The sequence below is a fragment of the Melospiza melodia genome, chromosome 16 (genome assembly GCF_035770615.1).
Source record: "Melospiza melodia melodia isolate bMelMel2 chromosome 16, bMelMel2.pri, whole genome shotgun sequence".
Classification (NCBI taxonomy): Eukaryota; Metazoa; Chordata; class Aves; order Passeriformes; family Passerellidae; genus Melospiza; species Melospiza melodia.
In genome coordinates, this window is record NC_086209.1 from 893,952 (window position 1) to 907,506 (window position 13,555).

The 13,555-nt window shown below is 43.8% G+C and overlaps 1 long non-coding RNA gene across 8 annotated transcripts in view; it reads right to left on the minus strand.

Annotated features, from left to right (window-relative positions):
- Nucleotides 1–13,555, minus strand: part of LOC134425526 (uncharacterized) — a 29,423-nt gene that overhangs the window by 11,778 nt on the left and 4,090 nt on the right. For 6 of the 8 annotated variants that reach the window (XR_010029714.1, XR_010029716.1, XR_010029715.1 and 3 more), the window contains exon 2: nucleotides 1,692–1,841. The exons of 1 other annotated variant lie outside the window; for it this stretch is intronic. This is a non-coding gene — a long non-coding RNA (uncharacterized LOC134425526). Of the gene's footprint in view, nucleotides 1–1,691; nucleotides 1,842–3,106; nucleotides 3,176–13,555 lie in introns of all 8 variants that reach the window. One more of the 8 variants, XR_010029712.1, reaches the window with a different exon arrangement.

The following is a 13,555-nucleotide window of genomic DNA, read 5'->3' on the forward strand; positions in this document are numbered from 1 at the left end:
CAACCAACAAAGTGGCAGTGTCTCCTCAGAGGTCCACACCAAAGCCTTCCACGGTACAGCTTGTATACAGTTTATTCTGCCTGAGGCATGGATGACCACACCTTTCTATTCATTTCTTCGAATGCAAATCCATTTCTTTAGACAGACCCGGGTTTGCAGACATGAAGTCTGGAAGCAGGCAGAGCTGGTTTTCATATGTAATATCTTGATATCGGTTCCTGTAAGCCCATCATGGTATGTCCATGTCTTGTGAAACTCCTGGAGTTATGAGCCAGGAAGGCCTCCATGTTTATCTCCCAGGTGCAGAGTCTAAGGAAATCACCGATAATGGGCCAAGGCAGTCCTATTCAGACGTAAAGCCAGCTTGATACAATCTTGGTGTTGCCCAGAAATAGTTATAATTTGAATAGGACGCTGCTTCTTGGCTGGGGAGGTTAGTTTGTCTGTTTCATTTAAAATGTCTATTCTATTACATTTACCACATTCTATAACTACATACATTTCCTTATACAGCATGAATTAACTCTCATATTTCACAAACTGAATCCAGTACAAAAGCAGTGACTAGAGGAACCGTTCTCTTTTCATTTGAATGGTGATAAAAATGCATATCAAATAAAAGCATTTTAGAACAGCAGGAAAATTTTCTATGTAGCTATCAAATCATAAAAAGATGTATATTTACATTTTGGGTTCTTTTCGGCATTTACAAGAATTCCAGACAAAAACACAGCTTAGTAAACCGCAAATCTAAATTACAGTATCTTGAACAGTAACATGAGGATGGCAAGAGGAAGAAAACCAAACAGGAAACCAAAGGAAGCCAGAAATAAGGCACAACCTCTCCTCCTTTTCTGCTTACTACAGTACCTTAGAAGTACCTTCAAGTGTTGTTACAGACACATAAGTAGAAAACTGTGCCAAGAACAATTGTGGAAAACTGTGGAAAGTCGTGCTATCCCCACAGAAACATAGGGTTTGCTTTCACGACGATTAAATCTGCATGCAATGCGTACGGTAAGGGTATGTTTTGTATATTCAAAAACAATTTAAAACTATTTCCAAATTGAAGGGACTGCTTTTTAGTTGTTTTGAATTACTTGGCTAAATATGGTGCATGTTAAAATACTGCAGACATGTGGTTCATTTTAGAGTTGCCAACTGCGACAGTTCTAGAAGTTGCTGATCTACCTCGAATTCAGCTGCCTCACCTTCCCACAGTCCTTCTCTACTTAGCCAAAGTAATGGGCCTCAGCCCAAGGCCTTCCTTTTGTAAGCTTCTAGCTATATGCAGCCGCAAACCACTACTTTCTTCTGTGCCAAGACTTTAGGTAGATGATTTGCATCTGCCCTTCCAGTGAAACCTAATGGGGAGAGAAAAGCCTCTCAGAGATGTTCAGTCATTCCATTTTCTAGACAGGCCAAATCCAAAGAAAAGCAAGCTATGGGATTGTGTACTTGCTCTTACAAAACACCTGCTGCCCTCTGACAATCAACTAGCAGAAAACCAGCAAAATGAGACTTGAGGCAAACAACCCTTTGAAGTGAATAATGGCATGATAAATAAAGACAACACTTTCCACGCTTGGAAATGTCAGCAAAGGCTGAACTAATGGGGAAAGGGTAAAAGAATCCCAAGAAAAACATGACCAAAGATTAAAACAATTCCAAGAAAAACATAGGCAACTAACCTGTTGAAGCCTTCAGGAAATCAGTGGCCGCTGATTTACATAGGCCATTCAAGTTAATTGACCCGTGCACCTTCCACTCCTTTTTCACCTGTCAGCATCACAGGGTGAAGTGTGACCATGGAATCACAATTCCTTGGATTCTGTTCTTAGCTTTAGGAGAGAAGTAGAGCAGCTGAAGTACCTGTTACTGATGTGATACCCAGGAACACAGAGTTGACACATTTCATTCAAGTCCAATCACAAATAGTAACCCTAAGAGGATAGGATTGGCCTCTTTTCATGACGTTTTTCTTGTTTTACAGCCTGCTCTGATTCTGGTCAAACTTTTTCATTAGCTTCTCTCTAAAAAGGAGAAAGTCCAATTAAATTTCCCTCCCTACTGGTGCAGGTTTACCATTCAGTTTTTCGAGCCTAAAAATGGAATTGGAACTAGCATGAATTACTGTGTTTTAAGTGTCTGGTCTGTTCAGACAATCTCAGGTTGATAAAAGCCTAAATGCTACTGGCTAAAGAATACTCTGTTTCCCCCCAGGACTGCATGCATGCGATTTAATCTAACTTTTTGTAACCATCTCCAGTAATACAAAATCCAGTCATACAAAAAAGGCACAGATAGGAGGAAGAATTATTGGACCATTTAGGGAAGCAACCTTCTCACCTTCTTTTGGAGTGAGCATAATCTGCTAGCTGAAGTAACAAACTTGAGGACAGAAATCTCCCTACTACTGAGAAGTTGCTGACAAGGGAACCACCTAAACTCTGTGACTTTCCCCTTTCCATTCATTGGTCAAGCCTAGCAGCCTAAAATTTATGGGGTCAAAGACAAATGCTAATCTAGTCAGAAGTCTATGAAAGGTCCAAAAAGAATTGGAGTTCTTCTTAGACAATGGAAATGGAGCCAGAGCTACCAATCTGCTTACTTGCAACATATCCCTAAAAGTCATTCCCTTCTATTCATAACTAATGTATAGCCACCAGTACAATCAAGAAAAGATGAAACTTTCCCCCTTCTTCTTCTTGAACCAGCCAGACCCTTTCCATCATATTTTCTACCAAGCAGCTCACCAATTTCATGTTGCATGGAATAACACAAAGCAATATAATAATGACTACTACTAATAACAAAGCTCCCTTTATGGTATCTTTCAACCATCCAGTTCTTCTCCATCCCTCAAACCATTCATCCAAACCCTAGTCATTCCCAGTCAATTTCTTCATGTTATTTTGTCGTTGTTTGAGTTTCCTGTGAATGGCTGCAGAATGGTCAGAGAGGTTCATACAACACATTCCTTCAAATTCCTCATACTTGTGCCCATGCGCCAACAACAACAAATCTATAGCAGCTCTATTTTGCAGTGTGCCATGTCTAATGCTATCTACACCAGTGAACGTCTGATTTAAAATAGTGAAGTTACCTTTAGTTGTTGGACTGTCCAGCATTCCAACTTATTTAAGCGTAGCCAAAGCTTGAGCAGCAGCAACACCTGTAGTAAGGGATGATTTATGCTGGAGCGCCTCAAAACTCTACACAATTGTCACAATCAGGTCTTAAGCTTGTGATTGCTCTTTCAGTTATCTTGCTATGTCCTGCCCTCCAAGTAGTCTGATTCAGCATTTCATGCATGCTAGCAGAAAACATGTTTAGTCTTCCTAAGTAACAAGGACTATCAAACAAATCACTTGGAATTGTGGGTCATGCCCTATCCTCACACATTAAAAAGACACCTGGTGGAAGCTTTCTTACAGTCACATTTGCACCAGCACTTCCAGGATAAGTCCAATTGTGGCAATATTTGGTCACTTTCTGATACCATGGAGAATTGGGATTGAGGATGACAGTATTATTTTTGGGTCATGGGACTAGGACATTGCTCATATAAGTTGATTGTGGGTTTAAAAAGTGGTTGAAAAACAGGCAATAATTTTCAGGTACTCGTCCTAACAAATCTAATTATTGGAGCTATAGTCCGCTTTCATTCTGTGATTGTGTTATAATACTGGCTTGGATGCCCTCGCCGTTTGCCTTAATCCCTAATCTTTAGCATATGTCCAATTTTGTAACACCACTGGCTATGTTACACCAGTGATCCTTCACGTTTGGTTTATTTGCTTCCAACTCCTACCCATTTTGCAAACCCAATAAGGTTACTTATTGGGATGCCAATTAAACATGTGTGGAAACATCTCCTGGCATGGTTAAGGATAAACAAAAGAAATCCACCCCAGTAGCATTGGCCCAAGTAAGACACATATTCTGTCAATGCTATCTGGACTACAGATGTTGCCACATATCACAAGGAACAGAGAGAAACCTCCAAAAACCCACATAACTAATTTAAGGCTATTCTTCATCCTTAACATCAGCAAAGAACCCTTCCCCTATGAGATTAGGGAAAAAATCCAAGCTGATTGTGCCTCTTGCTCTTTGTTCTCTTCTCCTATTTTGTCTCCTTTTGTTCTTCTCCTCCCACTTTCGGTTTGTTTGTTCCCACTGCTCAGGTCTAACTCCCCATATCCCAGGAATAAGTACTCCTTTTCTGCATTCAATGGCCTTGATCTTATTCTCTCTCTCCTTTTTCTTGAGCTCCAAAGCCCGTTATGACGAGAATTCATTATGTCCTTTTATTTCCCACTTATGGCTAGTGAAGTAATAGGAGAAATTCTTAGTTATAGAAACTGTTACTAATCAACACAGACTGTTGCTCAGCCAAAGCTATGTTAAATTCCTGAAGCCAGAGCAAGAGAACAGAGACTTCATAGAATTAGGAAGAGTTTCTATTTCTTTCTTTTGTATAGCAAAAGGGAGAGTGCATATTAGAGTGGGGCATAGAGTAGGTGATTCGGGAAGTCTGTACTGTCTGTTTACCTCAGCCAATGGGGCAAAGAAGAACGCGATGCAGTGGGAAACTTAGGATAAAAAGGGGGCTGCATCCCTCAACCACTTGAAAGACCCCATGGGAAATCGCCCATGGCCTCTGCACTTATTCCAATAAAGTTATGGGACTCCTCTGTCTCTTTTTGGGATAAAAACTTCTGCCATCAGGGATTAATTTTCCTAAGAAAATGAGCACTCATCTGGGATCCTCATCTCACGGCAGTGAGTGGGAGCCCAAGGCACCCCTCAGCCAGCTTTGGTGATCAGTTCCCTTTGGTGCCAGCCAGTACTGGGCAATTGGCTGAGTACCCAACAGTGTCCACTCGAGACAGGCAAATAGTGGACTAGAAGGTCCATAAAGAGTCTACAGGGAAGGACCACTGAAAATGTCACCAATCAGTAGGATTTTTGGAGAGCAGCCCTGAGAGGGCACCCATAGAGGGTTGCATAGGTAAAGCCAGCAACGGGTCCTGGCAAAAGGGATGATGATCCAGAAAGATCTCTGAAGAATCCCTTGAAAGAATGTTGAGATAGTTTGCACCTTCTCCCTTTAATTACCTTCAGGTAATTAAAGATAATCCATGCCCAAGGAGCAATAAGGGGAGTTGAGAAGGGGTCTCGGCAACAGGGGACAGACGGTGCTGGTATGTTGGGAAACAATTGGTTGAAGTGGAATGCAGAGGAATATGGTTAAGGCAAGTAGTAGCAGAAGGCATTTATCATCAAAATTTGCCAGCTGATTCAGCTGCAGGTTCTTTGTATCCCCAGCTTCCAGGGAAAACAAGGAAGTCAGGATGAAGTGGTGTTTATGGTGGGAAGCGGCAGGACCAGGAATGGAAGTGTGGGACTGTGAGCATGAGCTTGGGGCTCGCAGGGAGGTGCAGGCCAGGGCTGGGGTTGTGGGGCAGCCAGGGCTCAGCTCCAGGCAATACCTGGACAATAAATAAATAGACACTTTAATCTTGACATCTTAATCTTAATATTGTCCAGTACCTGGACAATAAATAAAAAGACACCTTAATCTTGATACTAAAATCCTCTTATAACAACTATAAAAAAACCTCTTATTCCCTAAAACACATAAAAACCATTTTAAAAAGAAATCAATTTAATATCAAACAAAAACCTCCATATAAAAATAAACAAATATTAAAATAACTATAATCCTATAAGAAATTAAACAAACAAAAAGTCCTATACACTGAAGAAAAGAAAAACTTTATTCCCAAAAATGAAATTAATTTTTAAAATAAATAATATAAACTTTTACTTTTAAATGACTCATCTTTAAAACAATAAGTTAACATAACCCATAAACTTGTTATATGCAGTAGAGATAATTCATGCTATAGAAATAGATATATGTATGTATAAAATATTAGTAAAGTCTAAACCCATGTTTGTGAAACCACCCTGTCCAGGAACAGAGTCCTATTCACATTATAACTGATTCCTGGACAGAGTTGAGATAAAATCAAACCCTGTTATGGTATAAACAGAGTAGTCCTGAGCCACGATGTCTGCAATCCTCCTGGTTGGGACTAGATATATTCATATGGTAACCAGTTCCCAGACAAGCTCTGGGACTATGCCAGACCCATTAACAGATGTAGGAGACAGGCTGGAGCCATCAGAGGGGATTTCCTCTGCACCTGGAAGATATCATCTGGAATTTCCTGGGTGATGATCAATGGGACATCTCAGGAAGCCCATGAGATCATGCACCTGGATTTGATGGAATCTCTGCTACTCAAGAGATGGCATCATCTACTACATGTGAATAGCTCTTCCTCTTGGGCACTCAGACATTCATCTCGGCTTTGGACACTTTCTTTGTCTGTTTCTACACATGTATGGATCCAACTTTACATGCAAAGAGAGACAAAGAATTATGTGGTCATCTCTGCCTCAGGCAGAATAAACTGCATATAAGCAGGCTGCTTGAAGCACTCGGTGTGTACCTTCCAGAGAAGGCTGTCTCTCAGTCAGCAGGATCCCAAGGGCACCCAGCAGCTGCACCCGGGGCTGTCTTGGCTGTGGTGGGTGTTATGAACAAAAACTCGGTTAATATTTTTTTATGAGAAAAAGTTTCAAAAAGGCAGCCAGACCACTGGCCCTGCCCAAGTTCTGTGTGTTTTGTTATTGTAATCACGGGTCGTTGTCGTTAATGGTTGTTTTTGTATTAGTAAAAGCCCTGGCTGGGGCGAGGTAATGGCCCCTCTCCTGGGTGGGGACCTTGCCCGAAGCTAAGTTTTACCTTTCTCAGAATAGGGAAGACACCTGAGAAGGTGGGGGGGGTTATGCAAAGTGACTCGCAAGACCAGAATGCTTTGTGGGACCCCCATCTCCAAACTCATGGAGAAACCCCAAAAAACAACGAGCCACCTAAGAGTTGAGAGACTGGAGTGATGTCTGGACGTGAGGAACCAAGTGCTGAGCCTGCAGAGACGCGGAACACCTTCGGACCCTCTCGCCCTGACCATGGGAGGTGACCCTGGCGGTGAGACCAGGCCGACTGAGTGGGAGGGGCACCATCTGACGGGGACATCACGCCATAAAGGCTCCCACGAGGACTGGATTTCCCCCAGCTCTGCCCCTAGTGGACAGAGCTGCGCATATCCTCCTCCTCTGAGTCGCCTTGGGAGAGACGACGGACGCTGCAGACCCGTCGAGCCGCCCAATCCCGAGCTGATCACTTTTTAATAAAGGCATTGCGCAGGAGAAGAAGTCTCCTGGCCCTGTTTATTTCAGCTGGGGGCTCTCGTCCGGAATAGCCACACCGCAAGAGGACTCAGGACTGGCCATCTTGGATCTTCAGAGGACAGCTGGCTACCAGGACCAGAGGGACCGGCTCAGGACAGCAACGCAGAGGAGCACCGGAGCACCGGACTGGTGAGAAACTCGGTGGCGGGAGCGGGAGACGTGCGCATGTGTGTGTGAGTGAGACGAGGGCCGGCAGCCGGACCTTCGAAGCGAGAGTGGACCCCTCAGTACTGCGGTTCCGTCTTTTCGCGAGAAAAGCGGCCAGGAACAGGGGGAAGCACGTGGAATTAGTGTGAGTGAGTCGTCTCCCAAGGGGGAATAAAGGGCCCCCCCACTCCGGGCGTGCGGAGTGAATTACTGTGTATGAGTGGCACGCACCCCAAAGTCCTGACAAAGGGAGGTCAGGCACTTTTGTAAGTCTCGAGAAGGATTCGAGTAAGATTTGTCAGTCCCGAGAAGGATTCGGGTGGTTCACAAGCCCTGCAGGCAAAGTAAGTCCTGACAAAGGAGTCAGGCACAAACCCCAGCAAAGGAGGCTGCGGTTTGCTTTTAAGTCCTGATACGGTGAAGCCTAAAAATTGGCAGGTTAGGCAAACTAAAAATCAGGCAGTTGTTTCTCCTGACTGAGGGTGTCAGGCACGACCCGGATTCTTGGCCGTGGCTTCGTGTGTTTAAGTCCCGATAGATGTAAGACCTGACGCTAGGAAGTTGGGCAATCAAGAGATTGGGCAGTTGTTTCAGTATAAAGTCCTGAGCATCAGGCAGTAAATTTGAAGTTCAGTGGAGGAGGCTGGAGCTCCTCAAGGAAGGTTTTTTTTGAAATTCCCGGTCAGTAGAGGCACCTTCGGGATTTTTTTTATTGAGACTTGAAAAATGGGATGTTGTAGTAGTAAAAAGACTGGCAAGAGACTGAGGGATATACCTCCTAGTAGTCCCTTAGGAGAACTGTTAGTAAAATGGGATTCTATAGAGGCCACGGAGGGATTAGATAAAGTGAAAATGATCCATTATTGTATGGAAGCGTGGCCAGAATTAGAGTTGCAAGGAGGATGGCCTTGGTGTGGGACAAAGGATAAGTGGATGTGCCAACAATTAAATAATTATCTGACAGCTCGAGGGGATACTGATCCTGAGCAATTATTGTATGTGGCTTGCTGGTTAAAGAGTGGTGTTGGGGATGAAGGGGTGCGAATTTGTAAGGTACAGAGGAAGAAAGAGGGGAATGAAGGAGGGGATGATAGAACTAGTAAAAGATGGGACTCCCTGGATTATTTGCCTCCTTCTGCCCCTCCACCTTATAATCCTCTTCTTCAAGCACCTCAAATGGCAGGTCCGGTTCCTCCCCCGGCTGCCATCTCATTACCACCTGCTCAAACTCCTCCTTCTACCTCTTCAGCTTCTGCTATGATGAACCCAGTATCTCCTCCAGTTCCTTCTGCACCACCACAAGTGCCTACTCCACCTGCTGCATTCTCCACCCCTTCTCCAGCTCCGATTAATATCTACTCAGGTCCCTCTCCCCCTCCTATTGCTGTCCCTTTACCTCTTTCTACCTGGGACACAAATGCCTCCTCGCCCAGTAGACAGCTATCAGCAAATACACCTGCTGATGGGCAGAAAGTTCAGGGTAACCCAGAGAACCCTCAAAGTAGTTTGGCATCTGAAGATGGGCCATACTGTAGCACCAGATCCAAGACCTCCAAGGCAGAGAGACTCTTTCCCCTCAGAGAGGTTCCTATGGGAGGAATAGCGGGAGGTGTTGGCTTTGTGAATGCTCCCCTAACTGCTTCTGAGGTGAGAGGATTCAAGAAAGAGTTGGGGCATTTAGTTGAGGACCCAGTGGGCATAGCCAACCAAGTGGATCAATTTCTAGGTCCAAATATCTACACTTGGGGGGAGATGAATTCCATCCTGAGTATATTATTTTCCCCAGAAGAGGTCCAGATGATAAGGGCGGCTGGCATAAAAATTTGGGAGAAAGATAACAGTCCAGGACCCCAGGTGCCAACAGGTGAACAGAAATTGCCACTAACGGAGCCCAACTGGAACCCTAATCAGGAGGAGGGGAGGAAGGCCATGAGGGAATATAGGTCTTTGATAATACGGGGGATCAAAGAGTCAGTTCCCAAAGGAACTAATACCCAATTGGCATATGAGGGTACACAGGAGAAGGATGAAGCTCCTGCTGCCTGGCTTAATCGCCTAAGGCGGAACTTTCAGTTGTACTCTAGAATAGACCCAGACACCCTGGAAGGTCAAATGCTACTAAAAGTCCAATTTGTTACCAAATCTTGGCCTGATATACGGAGAAAACTGGAAAAGATGGAAGATTGGCAGGAGAAGGACATTAATGAGTTATTAAAGGAGGCATTGAAGGTGTATTTAAGGAGGGAGGAAGAAAAAGTAAAGGCCAAGGCTAAGATCATGGTTGCAGTAGCTAGAGAAAGTGCAGGATGGGCGGGTCCACCACCAGGAGGAGGCAGAGGTAGGCCAGTACTGACCGGCGCACGAAGGGTTGAGAGACCTCAAGAAGTCCCTTTGAGAGGACGACAGTGTTATTACTGTGGGGAGGCAGGACACATCAGGAGGTTTTGTAAAAAGCTCAGTCTCGATGAGGCAATAGCCAAGGAACAAGACAATTTAGGAAGGATTCTTAAGGGGGAGGACTAGGGGTGTCAAGGGCTTTTTACTATAGGGGACCCGATGAAACATCTAGAAGGGCCCTTGGTAAATTTTGAAGTGGGACCCCTAAATGAGGAATTTAAATTTTTGGTTGATACAGGGGCAGATAAGTCCTGTCTCAACAAAATACCACAAGGTATGGAAATTGGGAGACAATTTTGTGAAATATATGCCCTGAAAAGGGGACTGGACTTACTGGAGGGGGACCGGGGAACCATTTATACGGACTCCCAATATGCATATGGGACAGTTCATACATTTGGGAAAATATGGGAGGAACGTGGGTATTTAAGTTCAAAGGGAAAGAGCTTAGCCCATGAGAACCTAGTCCGATCAGTACTAGAGGCCCTACAAAAACCTATAGAAATAGCAGTGGTCCATATGAAGGGGCACCAAAGAGGAGACAGTTTAGAAGTTAAAGGAAACCGACTGGCTGATCAGATAGCCAAAGAAGCAGCTCTAGAACCAGGGGACCCAGTAAAAATTTTGAAGACAAAAACGACACCTGAAAAAGGGGAGGAACCTATATTTAGTGAAGAAGAATTAGAAGCAATAAAAGATTTAAAGTTATATCAAGGACAACAGGGAGAGTGGTTAACCTCAGATGGACGGGTGTTTTTGAATAAAGCACTGGCTCGGACAGTGCTAACAGAACTACATAAATAACTCACTGGGGAGTCCAAGGACTATGTGATCATTTCCTAAGAAATAACCTATGCATCGGGGTATATAGCCTGGCTAAAGCTGTTACCAGAGGGTGTATCATTTGTCAAAAAGTGAACCAGAAAGTTATGAGAAAAGTAGCACCTGGAGGAAGGGAATTAGCCTTGAGACCCTTCCAAAGCATACAGATAGATTTCACTGAAATGCCCCCAGTGCAAGGATACAGATATTTACTGGTTATAGTTGATCATCTCACACACTGGGTAGAAGCCTTCCCGACCAGGAGGGAAACAGCTCAAGTCGTGGCAAAAGCAATCCTCGAGAATATTATCCCCAGATATGGTATTGTGAACACCATAGACTCAGACCGAGGTCCACATTTTGTGTCCCAAACATTACAAAATATAATTGAGGCGTTAGGAATGAAATGGAGGTTGCATACTCCGTGGCACCCCCAGAGTTCTGGGAGGGTGGAGCGAATGAACAAAACTCTCAAAAATGTATTAACTAAATTGATTGAGGAAACAAAGATGAATTGGCTGAAGTGTTTGCCCCTAGCGCTATTGCGCATCAGAACAAGACCTCGGGCTGACATAAGAATTTCACCTTATGAAATGATGTTTGGGCTGCCATTCTTGTTAACACCTTATAGCACAGGAGACTATCTGGAAGGGGAAGAAGCTACCAGAAAGTATTTAGAAATAATTGGAAGAATTCTGGAGGGACTTAGAAAGAAAGGATACCTTCCTCAAACTTCCCCTCTCGACACAAAAGTTCACAACATTAGTCCAGGAGATTGGGTTTTGATAAAATCATGGACTACGGGAACATTAATGCCTAAATTTGAAGGCCCCTTCCAGGTGCTCCTGATCACAAATTCAGCTGTGCAGACCAAAGAAAAAGGTTGGACTCATATCACAAGAATAAAAGGGCCAGTCTCACCCCCAGGTACGGGACTGGATCCAACATCAGCTTCCCCCTCTGGCATTGGACCAGAGTCTACATCACTCTCACCCCCCGGCGCTGGACAAGATTCATCTGCTTCACAAGTTAATTCACCTGAGTATACTGTGATTTAAAGATGACTCTCAGAAGGAAGAGTCAAAAAGACTGAACTGTGTGGAAAAAAAAAAAATTGGTATCAGAGTTCTAATATTGCTTAAAATGTTTTAAGACTGTTCTGTGTAAACTATGTTGGTAAAAAGTTTAAGACTGTAAATAAGTAATTCTAGTTAAGTTCCCCAATTTATTTCTAAAGACTCCAGGTTAATCCTCTACAGAACACTCCCCTGGGAGGGGAAACCAAAATTGGCAGGGAACAGACCAAGAGAGGTTTAACCAGAGAAGCGGGTAGAAGGGACTCTGAAGAGCTTGGAAGCTTTTCCTCAGTAAAATTCCCCAAGAGGCAAGGCCGGGTGGGCAGGCTGTGCAAGATGACCCATACCGGACTCTTGGGAAGGGTAGTGCTGATGGCTCTGATTGCTGGTGGTGCTCAGGGGAGCCCAGCTGAGCCGTGCAATGAATGCTACCAACCCCTCTGTGAGGAGGAAGTGAGCTCCTTGTCGAGAGTCCACATCAGTTCTAACCCTGATTGTGTTAACCTCTCCCAATTGGTCTTTTATCAAAAAAATAAGAGAGTGAATTGGATAGTATACAATACTGCCACTTTTAGGCAGCCACTCCTAGGAGAGTGCCCTATAGGGGAAGCCTGGTTGTGCTTTGAATGGGATGCTGCTGAAACAAGCTCAGCAGATCTAGTAAAGGGCAAAGAAATGGTGAAGATGGTAAGAAAAATTGTTTGTTACAAGTATTTATATGAGTGTACTGGAAAAGAGATAAACCCCTTTAGGAACACATTTCAGGGGAGCCTTAAACCCCTAGATTTGATCTTGTCTGGCAGCTGCACGGCTGGAGTGATAAAACCAATTTTCTTGTTGCCCAAAGAAACTGGATCAAGTTTGGGAGTTCCTATATATAATTTGGGAGAAATTAAACAGAACAGGCACAGTGAAATAGAAATTGAGAAAATCCAAAATTGTAAAAGCCAAATTCGGATCCCAATATCTATGTTAAACAAAGTTATTCGGCTCCAGGCAGTATTAAAAATAAAGAATTCAATTATTAGGAACATTTCAAACGAAATAAAAAGGTTAGCATGTGTAAATAATGAAGATCAAACTCCTACACTTGATCCCAGTGGGTGGGAGAACCTGGAGATTTTCAAAAAGGATGTGTGGGAAAAGGTAGTTTTTCTCTCTGTGTGTGTACTTGGAGGATTGCTATTTTTACTATGCTTATTTATCTGTTTCAGTAAAATAGTGTTTGCCGTGAAGAAACCAAGGAAAGTAACAAGGTTAAGTAACCGTAATTACCAAAGTGCACAAGAGATTTATAGTAGATTCAAAACAAAAATCGGGAATTGATGCGAGCTTAGAGTTTAAGCTCGATCAAAGAAAAAGAGGGGGGACTGTTATGAACAAAAACTCGGTTAATATTTTTTTATGAGAAAAAGTTTCAAAAAGGCAGCCAGACCACTGGCCCTGCCCAAGTTCTGTGTGTTTTGTTATTGTAATCACGGGTCGTTGTCGTTAATGGTTGTTTTTGTATTAGTAAAAGCCCTGGTTGGGGCGAGGTAATGGCCCTTCTCCTGGGTGGGGACCTTGCCCGAAGCTAAGTTTTACCTTTCTCAGAATAGGGAAGACACCTGAGAAGGTGGGGGGGGTTATGCAAAGTGACTCGCAAGACCAGAATGCTTTGTGGGACCCCCATCTCCAAACTCATGGAGAAACCACAAAAACAACGAGCCACCTAAGAGTTGAGAGACTGGAGTGATGTCTGGACGTGAGGAACCGAGTGCTGAGCCTGCAGAGACGCGGAACAC